Raw genomic sequence first — 21,479 nt, 5'->3', positions numbered from 1 at the left:
TTAATATTTTGCTATATGTAAACTGCCATGTTTTAAAGTTAAACTTGAGTAAATAAATGAGAAAAAGCATTAATGTTAAATGTTTTGGACCTATAAAAGTAAATACAGACCTTTTCTGAGTAAGTCTTTTCCTTTATCATTGTTTAATTTCTTCCTTTTTTTTTTTGTTTTTTAGGTTTGCAATTTTTTTTGGTGATGGCATGTTCAGAATCTTGGATCCCTAAGTTGAATATGTTGGAAATTTTTAGGACTCTTGGAAATTATGTGGTGTTTGTACATACCCCGACTATCTAGGTAAATTAGTAGGCTTAAATAAAAGTATAAAAAAACTTTATGCTTCTAAGTTGGCGGGTATATCTCAGGTCGTCAGTATCGGTATGAGGATCTGGAGACAGACGCCTTTTGAAGGTTTTGGGTTCTTAGGGACCTCTTGTTTTCCCAGACAGTGTGTGTAATTCCTCCCATGCCTGTCTGGTTAGCTTCTTTTCTAGCTACCTTGCAGTGTAAGTTACTTAGAGCAGAGATAATTATTGATCAGGAATAAAGAAGAATAAAGAAGAGGAAAAAAAATCATTAAGCTACAGTCTTAAATTCAGTAATTGCAAAGTTTCAACCTGGAAATGGTTTCAGAATGGACTGTTATTAGAATATGCAAATTCCACCCAAATTACATGCAGATGCACTTGTGGCAAAATGCTGCCAGTTTTCAAAATTAGGCATTATTATGTAGAACAGAAGTGCTAATGAGGAGGGAAAAGAGCTGTTGACTTTCACCTCCTCCCCCTCTCCCTCTTTCTTTTTGGGTGAATGAATTGATGGAAAATAAAGTGGCCAGAGGGTAGGCAGTGTGAGTGAAGAGGAGGAAAAACCTCAGTTTCCAGGAAGGATTTGTTTCTCTTAAAAAAAAAAAAAAAATCAAAAGTTGGCTGCCTTCCATGCACCTGCTCACTTGCCAGTTGTGGACTATTCTCACGTAGACCAGAAATGCAGGCAAGGGTGTTTGTGGTCATGGCTGGTATTGGATTAAGTCAAGCCATGGTGCCATAATTGGTGGTTGTCTTTGGCCAACCTTGCTGGTTCCTGCTGGGATTAAGAGACCTGAGGAACATTCTGGGCATAGTTATTTTGATGGTCAGTATTATGACTGCTTCCCCACTCTTTTGACCCAAACTGGGGAAGACTGATTTTTAAGACAACAGCCAGAACAACTTGGGAAAGGATCAAAGGGGAAAGATGAAAGGAATGCAGGGAACTGTAGAGACAGAGTTAGGGAGGCACAAGAGAATGTCCATGTGGGAGTTTATTACAAGTTTATTACTGGTAGGCCTGTCCGTCCAGTGCTCTGAAGTTAGTATGCATCTTCAGCAGAAGTTTCCATTTGACTTGTATTAGACGGCTTTTAGAATCTGAGCGGTTCCCCGTTACTCTTGCCTCCTTTTTTGTTTTGTTTCTTACAAGAAGAATTGACTTTTTTTTTGGAGGGGTGGTGTTGGGATTGGGGATTGAATTTAGAGCTTTGGACTTGGAAAACAAGTGCTCTACTCCATTTGCCACACCTCCAGTCCATGTTTGATCTGGTTATTTTTGGAGATGGAGTCTCATGAACTATTTGCCCAAGCTGGCCTCAAACTGTGATCTTCCCAATCAATACAAGGTATTGACTCATATATTTAATAAAAGGCACGTTGAAAACATTAGCTTGTTTTAAAAATCAAATTACATTTTAATCTGAATGTTTGTTGCCTATTTGGCTATTTTCCGATTACAACTGGCTTTGAAAAACCTCTCCTTCTGTGATACTTTCGTCAATAGAGGTGTTTCCTCTTAGCCAATTCTAGCCACAGTATTGACTGGACCTAGGTATTTGATATACCCAGAAGGAATTAGCTAGGCAGGAAAAAACTTGTTCCCATTAGAATGAATATTTTAAAGGCCTTCTTAGATTCTAAAAACTGAGTACAAATCAAAGAGATCCAAGAAAGGGAACAACTTAAGAGCCTAACACTAAAAAGTGAGGCTAGACTGGGGAAGGGAGGTACCTCCCTGTGGGTGAGGCAGTGGCATCTTATGTTATTTTGGGTAGCTCACACTCACTGCAGTACTAAGGGTAGCGATGTGGCCTGTGGAAATATTGATGCATTTCCTAACAGTGAGTTGACTTTGCTCTAGTATATTCTGAGTGGGTATACGACTCACAAATTAACTTAATTCCAGATAAGTGTCTTTAATGTTAGAGAACATATTATCAATGACGTTTTTGTCCCCATTGTATAACTTCAGAAAATAATGTAGAACATTGAGCACGATGGAGAGTTGAGGATGTGAGTAACAATCAAGCTGCTTCCTAGAAACGTCTAAATAAAACTTTAAATCTATTGTCAGATGTCACATTGGCCTTAGTTGTACTTACAAGAACATTTTAGTGTGGTCTTCTGGCAAGTCTCCCTTTCTGGGCCCCTGCCCTTCCTAGCCTGGCATACACCTGACTACAGAGACCTAGCAGAAACAGATCTGCGAGAGAAGCACCGTAAGTACATAGGGACCAGAGAAGGTGAGGTAAACTATGGCTCTTGGTTTGGGACATTTTACACAAACTCTGCCTAGAAGGCCTAAGAAAGCTGGGGCTCCTTCCCCACCCCACCCCCACCCCCAAAGACCGCACAGACTTCATGCTTGCACATAGCTTCTGCACGCGCAGGGACGGCTTCTAGCAAGTGTCAGGAAGCCCTGAACTAAGAGGTCTTCTTTGTTTTATTTCTGCCTTACTCCATCAGTGGCTCTGTCTCCATGGAAGCCTCTCCACGCAGAGGATACCTGCGCCACAGAGCAGTACTTCTAGTGACACCCAGTAGCACACTGGAAAAGTTCAGTAAAGTGTAAATGCTCAGAATGGAGCCCAAGGTGCTAGAGTGCTTGCGGAGGCAGCAGGGGTTTTAGCTCATAAGTGAATATTCATATCTGGATTTTGAAATGGGTGTACTTTTTTCTAACATTTTTAATTATGCAGGTTTTCTAAGTGTTACTTTTTCTCGTGTCTTCAGAATATCAAATTCGTGATGTAAAATGTGTACTTAAATTATAATAGTGACTGGAATTTTGGGATTCTGTTGTGACTTTTCAACTTACAGCACATTTTCAGGAATACTGTCAAGATTCTTTAGTCTTTTAGAGTTCCTGAATGTGTGATTATTTCTGAATTTTATTAATCTAAGATGAAAGAAGACTGTCTTCAGTTTGTATTTTGACACAGGATGGATGCCTTTGATTCCTTGTTAGAAATGTAGTTTGTTAATAAAGTCCATTTGAGCATCTCTAACCTCCATTGTGGACTCGGATCACCTGCTTGTGATGTCATTCACTGGAACTTTGCTGCACAGTACAGCTTCTCTGAAGGTCACCCTTGAAAAATCACGAAGTCTGAAGAAACTCTTAGACAAGTATTGGCAGGGTGACAACATAGCAAAGCATCTTAAGGCGGCTGCTGTTTGTGTGTGAGACAGAATGGGACTGTCATATACAAATTGGACCTGTAGACATAAAATACCTCATAAAATGTATTGTTGATGGAAGCAAAATGCAACTCTCACCTCTGAAACTTTTTTTTTTGGTGGTAGTACTGGGGTTTGAACTCAGGGCCTTGTGCTTGCTATGCAGGTTGCTTGAGCCACACCCCCAGTCTTTTTTGCTTTAGTGGTTTTTGGAATAGGGTTTCACATTTATTCCTGGGCAGACCTGGACCACAACCCTCCTATTTATGCTTCCTCTGTAGCTGGAATGATAGGTGTGTGTCACCACACCCAGTTATTGATTGAGATGGGGTTCTCATGAACTCCGCCCGCCCCCAGGACTGACCTCAAACCACGATCCTCCTGAGTAGCTGGGATTACAAGTATGAACTACTGTGTCCAGCTTAAAACATTTCTGTTAGTGTAGTTTGTGGTTAATGTCCTATAGTGTTAGAAGGGAGCCTGAATCAGTCATCTTGATTAAAAGTTAGATACATTTATTCAAGATTTGGAGGTTTTTTTTTTTTTTTTTTTTTACTTCCTTTTAGCTTATGGTGTTTGGGGCTTTTACAACATGTGCCTTACAATTTCACATCTGCAAAGAGAGTTCCTTGAGAGAGGAGCCCGAGTTGGTCCCTGCTTCAGGTAAATGTGCTCTGTGAGAAAACATTGAGCACAGGGGATACTAAAACGGCTTGAAGTCCTGTTAATCTATCCTGCTTATCCTTCCCAAGCAATTTCACTACATTTCCTGTCTAGCTCTTCTAACGATGCCTGATTCAGATCCTTCCTCTTAAGTCACAGTAGCAGTGTCACCACATGGTCATTCTTTGCCCCTCCCATTGTCCGCTTTTGCTCTGCTGAAGACTGGAGCCTTGCAGTTACCTTATTGTAAAATCAGAGTCTGATTGTCATCTTGCATGTCCATTTCTCTTCCTGTGGGGAGTAGAATCCTTCACGGCATCGCACCCTAAAAGTGGCCTTTCGTTATGCTCTTGGACATTTGCTCTGTGAGTGTTTCCTCTGAAATTTCCCTTCCCACTACTGCATTCTCTTGAGGCCAGGATGGACCCCAGCCTGCCTTGGGCACAGGACTACCTAGAGCTGATGTCTGTGGAAGCTTACTAGGGCCTAAGGTAGGTATCTATGTGTTTCCCTTGGTGCAGTAAAAACAAAATTCTGTGCAGAGAAAATGATCAAGGCAATGATTTTGAAGGCAAGGTTTGTCAAATATTAGACTAACTTTGTAGGCCCGCAGGACTCCACATGCAACTCACATTGACTGTCCAGGCAATTTTATAAACAAAAATAGAAGTATTTAAAAATTATCATATTGCACTGACATTAAAAATAAGATACTACTCAGGTTGGGTGTAGGGGCAGTGCTTGTGATGCCATCTATTCAGAAGGATCATAGGGTCAGCAGGGGCAAGAAGTTAGATTCCTACCTCAAAACATCAGCATGGTGTGGTGGAGCACATCTGTAATCCCACCTTCTGGGAAGGTGAAGGTAGGAGGATCATGGTCTGTGTGTAGACTGGAGCAAAAGCATGAGACCTTATCTGAAAAGCAAAGCAAAGCAAAATGCAAAGAGGTCCTGATTTCAAACCCCCTGTACTGGGGTGGGGGTGGGACACTATGCTGTTTTTTTTTTTAATGTAGTTTCAAAAACAAAACTTTTGTGTAAGAGGATATACTATATAAATTTTCTGACTCTTGCTGTACTAAAAACTGGATGGCCTAATTACTTAAAAACCTAATTATTTTCGAGGGAAACTTTTTGCTTTTCCATAATGTGTGGGTATTCTCAGAAGCTGCTTACGTCTGTGTTTGCCTCATATAAAAACACTGTATCAGGGCCCATGCATTTTCTCCAGGGACAGTCTCTGAGCTGTGGGCATAGTTCCCAAGTACTTGAGGAACTGGAAGTACCTATGAAGACTTGCCATACATGTAGCAAATTTGGTCCAAATAAAATAGCTTTGTACTCTGAAGGAAGTTTTAATAAGCTTTGTCTTTAAAAAAGTATGTGTGAGTTAAAGGGAAGGAAATGAACAAGACGGTGATCGAAGTCAGAATTTGCAACTTTCCTACCTGAAGTTTACAGTGGTAGCGAGTCAGAAGGAGTAGGGTAGGCTGGGAGGTGTGCGTGGCACCTGGAGTCAGCAGTGGCATGCTCACTGTTTACACTGCATCCTGTGAGCCTGAACCCAGTCAAGGGAGCTTCGCCCCATAGTCCTGCCTGACCGATCACGGAGGATGGATTCCTTTCTGCAGCAAGGGCAAGTGGAACTTCAAACATTGTTTTCAATAAAAAATTTGTATTTAAACTTTTCTGTTGTTCTCTTTTCTGTATGCGCTTCTTTTATAAAGTTAAAATTTTATAGTTCTACTTTTCTAAAGATACTTTTAATGTTTCTTATTGGTCTGTAAAGTCAAAAGGTGGAAAGCTGTCATTTCTTGGAATTCGACAATAAATATTAGCAGGCTGAGGTCTCAGTTCTACCTAAAGCACCCCTTTAATTTTGTTTATCCCGTAGCTCACTGGTCACCAATTGGGGTGTGTGAGAACAGTTTGGAAAAGCTTAGATTTCTAACTCAGCATTGTTGTACAATGGGAGTCATTATTTCAGAAATTTAGCATGCTGTCAGAAGGATGGCTAGCATCCTGTTTCAACCAAGATTGACCAAGAACTTTCTGGAAAAGTCTTGAAAAGTTTACCAGTAATTACATGTAGAAAGAGCTGAACACTCAGATGATTCATCAGACTTTCAGGAAATCTTACACTACCTTGAGGATAATTTTCTAACCTCCAGAGTATTCACCACCCTGCAAAAAAAAAAAAAATTGTATACTGATAAATGGTCAAGAAATTACTATAATTATGTGGTTATTCCTGTATAACCTCACCTATAATATCAAGTCTAAAGTTGACTTTGTATGTTGTTGTCTTTTATGACTGAACTGTTTTTGTTAACTAGCTTTAAAGAATTGAACAAAAGGACTCTGAAGGAGACACTAAAGATGAGTCCATGATGTATTTGATTGGTGTGGTCACTTTCATCTTTCCAGTGGGAGGACATTTTCCAGAATAATTTGAGATGAATAATCCCAATTTCTGTATCATATCCACTTAACAGGCCAAAGCCACTGTGCTATTAAATCCTTTATATCTAACGTGTTATGGAGTAAATGTCCAGGGACTTTTCCTTGTCTTGAGAGTAGAGTTGGTGTCCCTCCTCTGAGTGCTAGTAAGCCAGGACGTTCAGAGGAGACTGGTGATCTCTGGCCTGGTTTACAGTGCTCCAAAGCAACCTCCCCATCTCCCAGAACAATGTGAATCCTTACTGAATTGCTCATTAAGCAAAGAGTGCCATGTTCTAAACCAAGTGTTTTCCTTGGAATTTTTTTCTTAGGAGCCCTGACACCCCCAACATTGAACTATTAAACTTTGGGCTATGATTAGTGAGGCAGACATCTGCTTCTTGTGTTCACTGGGACTTGAGAGAAAGAATGAAATTACTAAGTAAATTGAAGCTGGCTGGAGGGGTATTTTGGACCAGAGATGGGATTGCTCCATCTTTCCTGTGGGTGCAGGACCATCAGCAAGGGTTTTTACATCTCATCCATTAAAATTTGAATGAAATGTTTCAAACATTTCCAGTTTTGCAGTAGAGAAAAGATTATAAATCAATACACATTGAAATAATTTTACTTAAAATATGATATAACCAAAAATGATGTATTTGTTATTGTGTGTTTTGAAGACGGCTGAAGTTTCCAACTGGGTCCTTGGGGACACGGCTGTGAGCAGGGAGCTCACTTAGCTTCTCTTGTTCCAGAGTCATGTACTTTCTTGCTCAAATAACATATCAGGTTTCCCTCCCAGAAGCTGGGATTTTTCTTCACCCCTTGAGTGGTTGTCAGTGGTCTTTTCAGTTCTGATGTTCACTATGGAAATACACATCACAGAATGGGGTTACTGTGCAGTTGTAAGAACCCCATTTGTAAAATCTTCTAGAACATACTAAAACGTTGAAGTCACTGTTGGATAGTTTTCCCACTTTGAAAAATGAACTTTTATTTTAAAGTCCTAAGCTAACTTCAGGCTAGTGTACACCTCATGGTGGCTCTGGCCTCGTCTGTCATTTCCTGTGTGGCCTTCTTTGTGGGTCTTGCTGGCTGGCTGGCATGACTGGGCTGAGTGGCTGAATTTCCTGATGCCGCAGACATTGCCTGATCTGTTTACTAACATAAGCAGTTCCTGTCTTTTTTTTTTTTAATAGTGTTTCCAAGGAAGCCATTGTAGCAAATAGTAGTTTTTGCCTTCCTCTAGATTTGATCTTTTTAGTTTTATCTGTTTAAACTGAAATTTAGTAGGATTCATTCAGTCTTCCTCGAAAAAAAATTGCCATCAGCAGCTGACCTAAAACTCCACCTTGGTACTCATTGTTATATATAATACATCAGTCAAAATCTGAAAAAAAAAATTTGGTCTTGAGTGGAGAACTCCCAGTGGAAAAGCCCTTCTGCACCCCTTCCCACCCTTCCCACATCCAGTCTTCCTGCCCCTCAGTCTGCTCCCTTCGGAGGGAAGTGGTGGACCACTGTGTGGGTTTGGAATGCAGAGCACCAGAACCAAGGGGAGAGGAAAGGCAGTGTATAGGGATGGCATGAGAACCCTGAGCAGGCAGGCAGAAGCTTTGCACAGGGTGAGTTTCCCAGTATCTATGAGGGACCATTTCTGGTTCCTGCTCCTGGGTTCCAATCAGCATCTCCCTTTTGCCGGAAGGAAGTGGGAATCCTTAATCTGCTCCACCAGTGCAGTTACCCTGGTACCTCGGTGGCCTTCAGACTGCGAGTGCACAGAATCCTTGGGCTCTGCTGAGTGATGGAAAAATGCTGGCTCCCAACGGCTGAAAGTTGGCACTTTCCATCCTGATTCTCCCCACCCTTTTATAAGTCCCCACCAAATTCATTTTTCCATAAAGTTATATGGTAAAGAATGCTTGACAGGTATGATTCAGCTGGTCGTGGCTTTAAATAAAGTTTCATCCCTTCAGCTTAGCAGTGGTGCTTCCAAGATACTAGGCACTGTCCTGGGCTCTTAAGAAAGACATAAAATGTGAGGTTTGCATTCTGGCAAGGGTAGGCACAAAATTAAGTGAACTTGAATGTGGTAGTGTGGGATCCAGCAGGACAAGTACTGTGTTTCCTTATCTGTGGGTCCCTTCCAAGACCCCCGTGGATGCTGTAAACCATTTGTGGTACCTACCTTTTATGCTGACCATGGTTTTCCCCCAAACGTGCAAAGGTACAGTGTGAATACTCAGGACAAAGGGATGGTCTCTGTCCTGCCTGTGCAAGATGGCATGAGACTCCATCATGCTGCTCAGAACAGTGGGAAGTTTAAAACTTGTGAATTGTTTACTTGTGAAATTCTCCATGAGTATCTTTTGGACCTTGGTTGACCACAGGTAACTGAACTGTGGAGAGCAAACCAGTGGAGAAGCAGGGAGACTGTGCTCAGGTTGTTGGGTGAGGTGGAGGTGCAGGTCCATGTATTTAATTGTATGCATTAGAGTAGATGCCACTGACAGGTGAGACTTGAGAAGGATGTAAGTTAGAGCTGACCAATGGGTTTGTCTTAAGGAAGAAAGAGAAATGAAACAAAAAAGATCCACTTGATTTTGCAGCCGTTCCTCAGCCTATACTAGATGCCCATGGCAGCTGAGAGCAGCCCTGCACATTCCTTCTTGTTTGTAAATGTCCTGCTGCCTCAGTTTACCCCAAGGCCCAACTCTCAGGTGGCATTTCCATGCCATTATTGGTGGCAGGGGTGCCTGGCTGTAACCAACTGGACTGCACCACAAGGTGTTGATATTTAAGACTGCAGACGCTCCTTGGCATGTGTGTGTGTGTGTTGGGGGAAGGGCTGCTGGGTTGACCTTGGAGGCAAGCCACAGTTCCTGGTCCAGGCCCAGGAAACACCCTGGGCTACAGCAGGCATGCATGAGTGAGGAATATTAGAATCGGATCATGTAGGACCCCACACGTCATGCTGAGTGCAGGAGTTCGATTCCATGGGCAGAAACCGGCAGTTGTCGTCTGGGGCGTCTTCCTATGGAAATTTCCACAGGAGCAAATATTCATCAGCTCCTGCAGGTCCTCAGTTTACAGTCTTTGGCAAGTGAGCTCCAGAAAAGATGGTTAGTTAGTCTCCTCTTCCATCTTTCAGTACCTGTTTTTCCAAAGTGGACATCATTTTGTTTTTTTTGTAAAAATGATAGGATTTGTAAAAATGTCAAATGATGCAGAAAAATAAAGCACGTTCACTGTCTTGATGCTGTTGATAGCCTCATCATCTCAGACCTCTGTTCTCAGCAGTGCTCGGTGCTCACAGCTCCTTCGTAATGGCTGCTCTGCATGCATGTAACCAGCTTCCTATCACTGGAATTAAATGGGTTACAATTTTCATTACTCAGGTTCTTTGCAGTTTTTTTTCTCTTACAAACCAGTTTCAGTGACTGCCCTTCCGTATGATTTCTGCATTTAGCCAATTATCTCCTTGGTAGAAATTGTGCACCCTTGGAAAGTTGGGATCTCTATAGCTGAGATGTGCAGTTCTGGGATTAAGTACTGCGAGATGTTACCTTTGAGTGCTTTGTGTGTTTTTCAGTGGCACTTCAGATCTGCAGATGGCATTGCTGGGTGTTTAAGGGGGATAGATGGAGGCCTCTGCACTGCAGGCAAGGGAACCCCAGTGCTCCCAGCTTCTCACTCAGTACCTCCTGCTCATGAAGCTTCTTTGCAGCCAGCTTTCAAAGCAGTGCTCCAAGGCCACTGCCAACAGAAGGTCTTAGTGTATAAAATGATGAGTATCAGTTGTAGCCAAACTAAAAACAAAATCTAGCTTCCTCCCATGAAACTGCTTTGATTCCAAGATCTGCTAGTCTAATCAGGCAAATCAGAGACAACACATTTCAGGGAAGTTGGAAATCATGCAACAAGATTTTGATGTATTTCTCAATCTAGCCAGTCTTTACAAAGGCTAAATGTGAATGTTACTTCATTTTTGTTGTTTTAGGGGAAGGTGCCTTTGGGAAGGGATCTAGTTGGACTTGGGCACTCAGTGGTGGCCTACCCGTACTGTCCTTCCCAGCCACCTTTTGATCATAAGACCTTTGGATGGTTTCTAGACTAAATTACTGAACACTTAAGATCCTGTTACACCAAATGACTTCTGTTGAAGCCATTGATTCTCTTCTCCTTAGAAATGAGCTCTGCTTAATAACTGTAGTATACCATCTTCCAGCACCCACTCCCTCCTCCCCATCTCAGGGCCTTTGCATCTCCCTTTGTTGAGAATACTCTCAAGGCTCGCTTGGTGTCAACGTATCTTTCTGCCAAGGTGTTGTCTTCAGGCCTTCTCTGACCAGCCTATCCAACATAGCAACCCTGTCAGTATCTCCCTATTTCCTCATAGTAGTGGTCACCACCTGACTTTAAATTTGTCCTTTCCACCAAAATATATACTCAGAAAGAGAAGAGAGCAGGTTGTTCATGGTTGTTTCTTCGAGGCCTTGCACAGTCCCTGACATATGTTAGAAACTCAGTATCTGTTAATTGAAGAAGTGAATGAGTTAATGATCCACGGTCTCTACCCAGGGAGTTGTGAAGAAACTTGGAGATCTTAAAGAATCTGGACTTAGAAGTAAAGGATGTATAGGGGAGCAGCAGCTACCTCAGGGGATTCTGCCTCAGGGTGGACTCACCAGAGGGGTACCCTGCCCTGCACAGCCATTCCTGCCCTCGGTGCTCTCAGCCTTAGTGTCTGCTGGAAACCAGAGCCTAACATGTCCATTGGAGGTTATTTTGGGATAACATAGGGCATCATTTATTGAGCAATAGCCCTGGTTCTGGGCAAGGAGTTGGAGGTCAACATGCAAAGCCACCCGAATGACATGATGGTTCCTCGAGTGTGACATTGGTGACACTTGCCCTCCTGGATGGAGTGCAGAGCTCTGAGGGTGGGAAGTTGTGTTTCATGGGCAGAGAGTTGTCCTCTGCCTGGCTAGTCATGGAGGTAGAGGCTGTGCTGGGTGTAGTCATGGGGCTTGGGCAGCAGAAGGCAGAGGAGAGAATGAGAACCAGCCTATCCAGGGGTGCCTTGTGGCCCCAGGGCTCAGGGACTGGAGGCAGCTCTCATTACTCTTGCTTTCTTAGACCATATTAATAAGGAAAGTTCTTATGATTCTTCTTTCTAGGCCAGACTTCTATGGAATCTGTTCAGAATCCAGTCTTTCTAGATATGTCTTTCAGTTTTCTGGAGAATGTCTCAGATTCCTCCATGTGAGATGCTTTCAGGGAGGCCTGTGCTGCTGCACAGCATACCGGCCAGGCTCCTCTGCCAATACCTCTGGCTTCACTAACTGCCCTGGGAGTTTGGCCCTGTTGATATGACCTACTTATGCACATAACAGACCAGCTTAATGAGGGAGATGGCCAGAGGTGTGCTAGAACCCAGAGTCGCCCCTCATGGGATGATGCCATTGGGCCACTTCTGGTTTCCTCGTTGCATCACTGGGAGAGGTAGAACTAAGATGACAGTCTTGGAAAGCCAATAGGGAAAAGTATATGAGTGCTTTTTACCATGGAGATTGTATCTCTTAAAGTCTTACTGAGTGAGAGCTATTTATTGAGCGAAGATCATACATAGTTTGTGTGAGGGTTCCTAGAGTGTCATTTGTAAACAGGAAGGCACAGTATATTGTGAGTGTCCTGCTGGCGACATAGTTAAGGGACGTTGGGAAAGTTGGCTTGATCACAGGCAGCCTTCCACTTTCCAGTTGGAACCCAAATCCCAGAGTTTGGTGGCAGTGGTGGATGGAACACTGTCCTTATCAGATGGCATGAGGGATGTGCAAGTCATGTGTAAGTGAGCTCAGTCTCATTCAAAATTCACCAGCCAGAGACCAAATGCCTGAATTCTGGCTGTGTTGGGTGGTGTTCTGCGAGTTCTTACCATGCTTATTCTTCACCTATGTTGAGAAGTAGCTAAGTGTTGCACACAGGGAGCTGAGGACTCCAGCGTGGCAGTCAAGTGTGGTGTTCGTGGGCTGGGCCCCTGCACTTCACTGTCCACAGGAGACCTGGCTGGCCAGGTTGATGGGATGTGAGGCAGTGAAACTCTCGTGGCCTTTGACTTTTAGTTACTTTCTCCAGGAAAAGGCTGTGTGATTATGGAGGTTTGTCTATCCTCTTCCTTTTCCAAACTGCTTCTCTCAGCCATCGGTGATTAAGCAATCCACTGGGACCACAGAAGCATTTGGGTGGTACTAGGATTTGAATTCAGGGCCTCACACTTGCTAGGCAGGTGGTATACTGTTTGAGTCATGCTTTCAACCCTTTTCGCTCTGGTTATTTTCAAGATAGGGTCTCAATTTTTTTGCCTAGGCTCACCTGGTCCAAGATCCTCTATTTTAAGCTTCTGTTGTCACTGGGGTGACTAGCACTCACCATTACACCCAGCTTTTTTCATTGAGGTGGAGTTTCAAGAACTTTTTTATCCCTGCTGTGCTGGAACTTCGACCTTTCTGATCTCAACTTCCCAAGTAGCTGGGGTTACAGATGTGAGCCCCTAGCTTAACGTTATTTTTAACTGTAGATTTAATCAGAAATTGATGGAATTACTAGTTGGCAGAGAAGAAAAATACAACCCTCAATTAAATACAGTTAACTCCTAAACCAGATGTGTATACCAGAGTCATCTGTCTGAGCTTTTAAAAATTATTGATGCCTGAGTCACATCTCAGAAGAGCCACTGTAAAATTCCTTACACAAGTCTGCAGACTCACAAAGCACAGAGCCAAGATGCAGGTGGTTTTTTTTTAAACTTTTTGTTTGTGCCATAGATTTATCACTGTAGCAGCTGTGATTTGTTATAATCATTCATTTCTGTCAGCAGTGAGGATCAGAGTGCTGTTCTGGCGTCCATGGGGAGGGGACCCAGCACTGTGTGTGCTGAGGGGCCCTACACAGGGTAAACTGGTTTTCCAAAACCACCAGTCTCACACTACAGCATCATTTGATGTACACATGATTATTTCCCAGTCCCATGACTGCTCCTGGTATTGCTACACTGCAGCCAGTAGCTCAAAGAAAGAAAAAACTTATAATAGTCAATATATTTATTAATAACTTGAACTTTAATCTTTTGGACCGTGGATTCTTTAATGTACAATAGAATTGCATTTAAAATGGAGTGTAAAACTTGCAGATATTTGAAACCTGGGAGAAGAATTGGATAAAAAATTTGTCACATACTTATACAAAGTTGATCTATGCTCATTAGTGACTGCTGAAAAACTCCTGTTTCTTTATGCTGAATTGCAGACTGGCTCATTAAAGATTTTATAAGGAAATTTGCCTATGGCTCAGCTTATTATTATTATTTTTTAGTGTCTACCTGGTCAGTAGCATTCTGTGCAGAAGGGGCAGCTAGTGTGCCTGCAATAACAGGTGAGAGGGAAGGTGCAGGCAGACCCTGGCTTTGGGCAAGTGACTTAGTCTCAGAGCCTCAGAAATGCTTATGCTGATGACAGTGACAAGGAGGAGGATGGCACTGCCACTTCTGGCGGTGACGGGTATTGCAGGCATTCAAGGCTGGTGTCCAGCAGCTGTGAGTTGCTCAACCAGTGTTGGTGCCAGCAGAGTGTGGTCCATTCTGTGTACCACAGTGGGTGACTTAAAGAGGGATGAGGGGGAGGGCAGAGGGTCCCAAGGAGAGGTTCTGTTCTGCTTTTTAGGTCCTCTGATCAGAGAGATTTCTGGCAGAAAAATTATGCCCAAACAAAAGGTGGATAATATGAAGACACTGATGTGTAAAGTGCAAACTTTTGTGTCACAGATAGTAAGTATTACATATACAAAATAAAAAGACAGCAAGGAATGGCCTGAAGTAGTTATCACTGCGTTTCTATCATGTTCATGTTTAAACTACTTAAGCCAGATTTTAACACATCTTAGGTAATAATTTTAAGGTCAAGAAGGAAAGGACCACACTCCCCAAGATCTCTGAGCTTGTAGATAGGAGACAAAGTTGTGATGGGGGCTGAGAACAGACTCCACGTCCACGGGAGCAGCAGGGCCTGGGCTGAGCAGGGTTTCCTTCAGAGCAGAGGGCAGATGTGGAGGGTTTAACTCGAGCTGAGAGCTGGACTGAAATGCTGGGATGGTGGAACATTCCACCAGGTCAGCTGGACACATGGTAGGTGGACAGGCAACCTAGCCAGGTGTCCCATCAACTACAAGCCCAGGGCTGATTGCTCAATGTCTCTGCCCGATTGCCTTCCCTAAGAAGAGAAGCCTGTGTTAGTTTCCTATTGCTGTGACAAAATACCTGAGGAAGTCAACTGAAAGGAAGAAAGTTTTGTTTTGGCTCGTGGTAGCAGGCTTCAGTCTATGGTCACTTGGCTCCATTGTTTCTGGGTCATGTGAGGAAGAACAGCATGGTGGAGAGGAAGTGGGGTGGGGGAGGGGCTGGAGACAAGATATACCTTTCAAAGGCATGTCACCAGTGACCTCCTTCCTCCAGCTGGGCCCCACCTAGTTTCCATCACCTCCTAGTAGCCTGTTAAGCTATGAATCCGTCAGTGGGCATGAGGTCAGAGCCTTCCTGATCCAGTCACTTCTTAAAGGTCCCATGTCTGAACACTGCAGCATTGGAGACCAAACCCTCACACACATGAGCTTTTGGGGGAATATTTCAGATCCAACCATAACAGGGTCCGATTGGGCTGGATTGTTTGGTCTTTTCAGGCCTCATCCAGTGCTGGCATTCCACAATGAAACGTATTTATTGATTAGTTCAGGCCAGAAAAAGAGAGGTTGAAAGGAAGTCTGAGCTCTTTCCTGGTTGAGGTTCCAGAAGCAGAGTGAAAAGCTCCGTCCTCCACCAGGAGGTTGTTTACCTTCAGTCTTCTTGCTAATCTGTGCAGGGCAGCACCGTGGACAGCTCCTATCAAACTGGTGTATGAGCCTTGTGTCTCCTGATCTGTCACCCAGTTTGCCCCTCCCCCACTGCAGCATCCCTCACACCACAGCCTCCAGAGGATTCAATCACTCCAGCTAGGGTCCTCACCAACTCTTCAAAACTTAAGGGAGTGTCAGCTGAAAGTGTTCCATATGGCTATGGCGTCAGTTTAGTGGGCTACAACCAGAATTCTAAAAGTAAAATGAATAGAATAAAGCAAATCAAAGTATCTCATACACAGCAAGGGCAAATATTATTTAATGAGACATTATTCAGTTTTACGTTGGACATGTGTGTATGTGCCTGACCACACCGTGAGTTACAGTGGAAAATGCATTTCTTACTGAGTCACAATAAGAAAAATGAAAATAGCAATGCTATGGGCTCACAGTCCCTTATCTGCATCTCCACATTTCACAACCTGAAAGCTTTTCTTAACTTTGGTTCAAGGTCATTTGGCAGCAAAACATGACCTAATATGGTTTAAGGTTATTTATAGCCTTCCTTTATAGTACTTACTGCATTTGTACATTCGGCTGCAGAATGAAATTGTACCTTTGACCCCAGTGGGTGTGTTACACCCAATTACTTTCCTAATGGTCAAGAAATTCTGAACCACAAGGGTTGTTGCATAAGGAATTGTGAATCTATATGAGGAATTTAACAGTTTTCAGTTGTTTGGGAACTGTGTATTGAGCTTGGCATTGTGATGGGTGACAGCTATAGAAGGAAGAAAAGTTAGTGTGAGTTGAGCTTTTGGGGGACTCAGAAGTCTCATGGGGGGATGGGTTTGGCGCCATCAGAGCTGGGCTTCTATTTCACATTCTTGATAAGCTTGCTCAGACTCACAGCTGCAGGGGTTTCTCTGCACGTGTTTTCCGTGTCTCCCACACCACGCCTCCTCCTCTGCAGGAATCCATGCCAGCGCTTCAGTTCAGAACATTGCTAAACTCCTGACTGGATCCCACCTACACTTCTGTATCTCGAGTGGCACCACTGACCCTCTCACAGACACGGCCTTACTCTTGTCCTTGGTGCTGCCATCTTGACCATGGCTAACTCCTGTTTTAATTTCCCCTAGCAGTTGCCCTGGCCTCCTTTTCCTTCTGTCCATTCTCAGTGCCACCTGCCAGTACAGATGCTCATTATTACCTCCCACCTGAAAGATAGAATGGACTAACAGGCAATCAGAGAAGCAAGGGACTTCGGGTTGTAAAGACCTGGCTCAAGTGGTATCTTTTCCTCATTCCAGCTGAGGGACCTTAGCACACAGGATCAGTTTCCCATCTGTAAAATGAGTTGGTAATAAGTATTTTGTGAGTTGTTAGAAACAAAATATATCCAGGGCACATGAAGACAAAAGGCAACATTAAAAGGTAAGCTACAGACTGCTTATTAAACAAATACTAAACAAAAGTTTAGTATTCAGAATTTATAAAGGGCCTCCTTCAAACCAGTAAGAAAGAAAACACCCAATTTAAAAAAAATGGGCAAAAGACACTTCTGAAGAGGAAATGAAAAGATCGATGAATACATAAAAGGTGTATTAACTCATTAATAACCCGAGAAATGCAAACTGAAACAGTGACACACTTTTTCTTGTCATTTGTATGGCACAATATGAGGCAAGTGTGTCAAGCAGTACTAATACACATATTTCTGGTAGATATGGAAACTGGCTTATTCTCTTTTTTCTTTTTTTTTTTTTGAGAGTAGTTAGCAACATATAATAAAATCGAAGCTGTGTCTACACCTACCATCCAGCAATTGCATTGCTAGGAATATGCTTCATAGCATTGGTTTTGGTGGCAAAACCATTAGAAATAATAAAAATATCCATTAAAAGTTAACTGAGCAAATAGTAGATACTCATTAGTAGAATACAATATAGCTTTGTTTTTTTAAGTTTGTAATTTTATTTTTTAATTTTTATTTTTTCTTTTATTCATATGTGCATACAATGTTTGGGTCATTTCTCCCCCCTTCCCCCGCCCCCACCTATGTCCCCCCACCCCCTCCCCCCTTGCTACCAGGCAGAAACTATTTTGCCCTTATCTCTAATTTTGTTGTAGAGAGAGTATAAGCAATAATAGGAAGGACCAAGGGTTTTTGCTGGTTGAGATAAGGATAGCTATACAGGGAGTTGACTCACATTGATTTCCTGTGCATGTGTGTTACCTTCTAAATTAATTCTTCTCGAACTAACCTTTTCTTTAGTTCCTGGTCCCCTTCTCCTATTGGCCTCTGTCATTTTAAAGTATCTGCATTAGTTTCTCTGCATTGAGGACAACAAATGCTATATAGTTTTTTGGGTGTCTTGCCTATCCTCACCCCTCCCTTGTGTGCTCTTGCTTTATCATGTGATCAAAGTCCAGTCTCCTTGTTGTGTTTGCCCTTGATCTAGTCCACATATGAGGGAAAACATACGATTTTGGGTCTTTTGGGACAATATAGCGTTTAAATAAGTTAAAACCTTGTTTGTATCATCACAGAGAAGTCTGAAAAAATGTTGAGTGGAAAATTACAGGGCTGGGGGAGTGTCTCAAGTTGTACAGTACCTGCCTAGCAAGTGTGAGGCCACAAGTTCAAACCCCAGTACCACCAGAAAAGAAGAAAGAAAGAGAAAAGCTACAAAACATCTACACCATAAAGCCATTTATATAAAATTTTAAAACAAGACATTTATTTGGTAGATGTTTACATGTGTTGTGAATGTATGTAAATACATTGTATAAGTATATATCCAGTAACACATATATATGTTTGGGATCATTTAACAAAAAATTCCGTGGGATGGCTACTGGCCTCAGGAAGGGGAATAGAAAGCAGAAGGGCACAGAGAAAGTATCAATTGAATGTTAAGTGATTTATTTCCCAAAAACAAAATGAAGCTATGAGTGCAAAGTGTTCTTGATGGATATATATGTCCCTTGTATTATTACTACCCTGAAATGCTTGAAATATTTCATTTTTAGAAAGCACTTATAGTGAGTACATAAGTATTCCTTCTGTTCCACTTAAAAGGCTTCCAAGATTTTCCTTGGAATCCCAGTCCCTCCATTTGGAAATCCAGATCAAACAAGGTCTAAGCTCCTAGTGGGGCACCCTGACACTGGCTCCAGTCTGTTTCTAGCTTTATGTGTTAGCACTTCCCTCAATGGACCTGATGTTCCAGTCATGGAGTACCAGGTCAGGCTCAGTACTTCCCTGCCCCCAGGGTTTTGACCTATATGGTTTTGTTGGCTGGACTCTCCTTGTCCCTTTACTCTGACTATACAAACACAACTCCCCTTTCAAAGCCTTTTAAAATGCTCCATTGTCCCATCCATCCATCCATCCATCTATTCATCCATTTATCCAATCATTCATCCACTTATCCAATCACTCCTTCATCTGCCCACCCTTCCATCCATTCATTAGTCTATCCATCTGTCCATTCATTCATTGAGCATCTTCAATATGCAAGGCACATGTGATTTGCCCTGCCACAAATAATCACGACGCGCACGAAATTCCTGTATTGCCTTCTGCCTCTAACATGGAGTATAATCATGTTAAAGTTTATTTTATCTTATCTTGCTAGACTAAGCACTGAAGGACTGATACCATTCTATTCATTTTTAATGCCTTGTACTTACAGGAGCTCATTAAATACTGTCTGAAGAAATAAATGAGTCTCAGATTGTACATTCCAAATGCTGAGATCAATGTTAAGATTATGGTTTAATCCTCATCACTTGAATCTAAATATTTAGTGTCTGTAGCTCATTGATTTTCATATGTGTACTATACACTCCCTCTTGTCTTTGTTACCTGAAGGATGTCAGGCCCCACTTCGCTCACATTTACTGAGAATCTAGACTCCACTGTTTCAGGCATGATCTCGCCTCTCTAGGGACTTTTCATTTAGTTGGAGAGGGAAGGCAGTGCCATGAAAAATTAGTAAAACGACAAAAGCAGTGTGAGGTGTGGGCCAAATAAATGTTGCTGGCATCATGATCTGAAATCATCCATAATAAAACAGCTTGTTTTATGCTTGACTGTGTAAGACTGGTTTTGAGAGATTCATTCTTTTGCAAGAGGATCTGGGTCAGAATTATCATTTTATGTCAGATTGGGTTTCTGTAACATCCTCTTTTTTTTTTTTTTGCTCAAGTGGATATTTAAAAACATCTCTATTATATGTAAGCTGATACACAGGTGCAGATTTGAAGATGTCTTCTGATACCAAGTTTTATGAGGTGTGAGTCTGAAATATCTTTCTGACCTGACAATAGAATTTTCTTTGCACTCTTTCGAACAGGTGTCTGTGAATTCTTAGAGCTACTAACCTGCTTGACCCTTCTTTTCTAGTACATTCCTGGAAATCAGATTTCATCCTGCAGTGTCTCTGTTTTGTGTTCCAACAATCCGTCCCAGGTTCTCTGTCCCAGTGGTCTTTCCTATTCAGGTCAGCTATTTGAAAACTGTGGGTTGGATGGCATCTTCACATAGACTTCACTCTTTCCAGGATAGACGCCCTACTCTGCCTTCTGCCTGCCCTTGGGTGTTTGTAGTGGCAGGGAACTCACCGTTTCTCATTGACAGATGGTGACTCTGTGTGTGAGATCAGATGTTGGTTCACAGCTTATCTGAACATTGTGGGTGAGTTAGGCTCTCTGCAGCAATGAGATCCACATAGCCTTCCAGGAAGACTCAGATCCAACTTAGAAGGTTCAGGACTTGCCAGCAGATCCCAGTCTTTGGGATAGGGAGTTGTTCACTGGCTTCTTCTAAGCCATGGCACTATTACAGTCCTGTCTTCAAGAATGCTGGTTGTATTCTTTTCAGACCATTATGAATGGCATCTTTTAACCAGCCTTCTGGGTGACAAATAACAGGATCCAGTTCTGGTTCTCTACATATGGGGGTGGGGTGGGCAGTATGAGCCTGAAGGTTTAGGGAGAATTCAGGGGCCCACATATACATCAGAGTGGAGAACGAATGACCAGTGAGGCACTGCAGAAGCCCTAGAAAGTCATCTCTGCAGGACTTAGCTGGTGTAAGATGCAGGTGGGACCTGGACCCTCCAGGCATCCCCTAGCCTCTCTTCTTGGCCCAGGTGGATCCTCGTGTCCCCTCCCCCTGTCATGTCCTGTGGAAAAAACCAAAGAGGAGTATCTGAAACTTTTCACTTCCAGGTGGGCCAGTGTGCCTACTCTTGCCTAGACTGTTGTGCCGGGGACTGGGACCCAGTGGAATGGGGAGTTGGATCCTCAACAGCCAAAAAACCACAGGGGTGACAACTTCCAGCAAGTCCTGGGGTCACTATGTTGAATGGTATGATTCTGCCCCTTAAAGAAGAAAAGGTAAATTGGTTTCCTCTTTCCCGCTCTTTGGTTTGTGATTTGGCATGCCCGTTTTGTTGGCTGGGGAGGTAAATGGAGCTAGTAATGGAACCAGAGCCAGCCGGGCCCTGGCTGACAGAGTCCAGTGATTGCCTGCCAAGAAGAGGCTGGATTTGGCTTTGGGGGATATTTCCAAGGATAATCCAGTTCCTCTATGATTGGAGGTCTTCACTTATACAGCACAGTCTCTCTCTCCCTCTCGCTCTCTGTCTCTCTTTCTCTCTCTCTCTTTCTCCTCTCTCTCTCTTCTCCAGTGACCTCAAAGCACAGTGAACACTGGTGGAATTTATATCACAATGTGAGTTTCAAAACTCCTTGAAGTATGTTGTACCTATCTCTTTGTTATGTGTACGTGACAGCAGAGCCCTTGGAACCTCAGGATGCCCCACCATTGTCCTACATACCTCAGCTGTGGATCCCTTCCCCTCCCTTAGTTAGGCCCATTCTTGGTCCAGATGCCTGGCCCACACCTCAGCCTCTTGCATCCTCTTAGAACCCTTCCAACTTCACCCTTCTGCCCACCTTGCATCTGTTTATCCCTTTCTTCTCAG

At 42.9% G+C, this 21,479-nt stretch overlaps 1 protein-coding gene and 1 long non-coding RNA gene across 3 annotated transcripts in view; both read left to right on the top strand.

The window, feature by feature from the left end:
- The window catches only part of LOC109678355 (uncharacterized), a 75,874-nt gene extending 69,403 nt beyond the window's left edge, over positions 1-6,471 (top strand). For both annotated transcript variants that reach the window (XR_012441581.1, XR_012441580.1), the window contains one exon: positions 176-6,471. This is a non-coding gene — a long non-coding RNA (uncharacterized lncRNA). The remainder of the gene's footprint in view (positions 1-175) is intronic.
- Positions 1-21,479, top strand: part of Xkr6 (XK related 6) — a 232,996-nt gene that overhangs the window by 70,152 nt on the left and 141,365 nt on the right. The gene's annotated exons all lie outside the window — the stretch shown is intronic.

This window comes from Castor canadensis, chromosome 14 (assembly GCF_047511655.1).
Source record: "Castor canadensis chromosome 14, mCasCan1.hap1v2, whole genome shotgun sequence".
Taxonomy (NCBI): domain Eukaryota; kingdom Metazoa; phylum Chordata; class Mammalia; order Rodentia; family Castoridae; genus Castor; species Castor canadensis.
The sequence above is the reverse complement of the archived record's forward strand: the minus strand, read 5'-3'. Positions and strand labels throughout refer to the sequence as shown.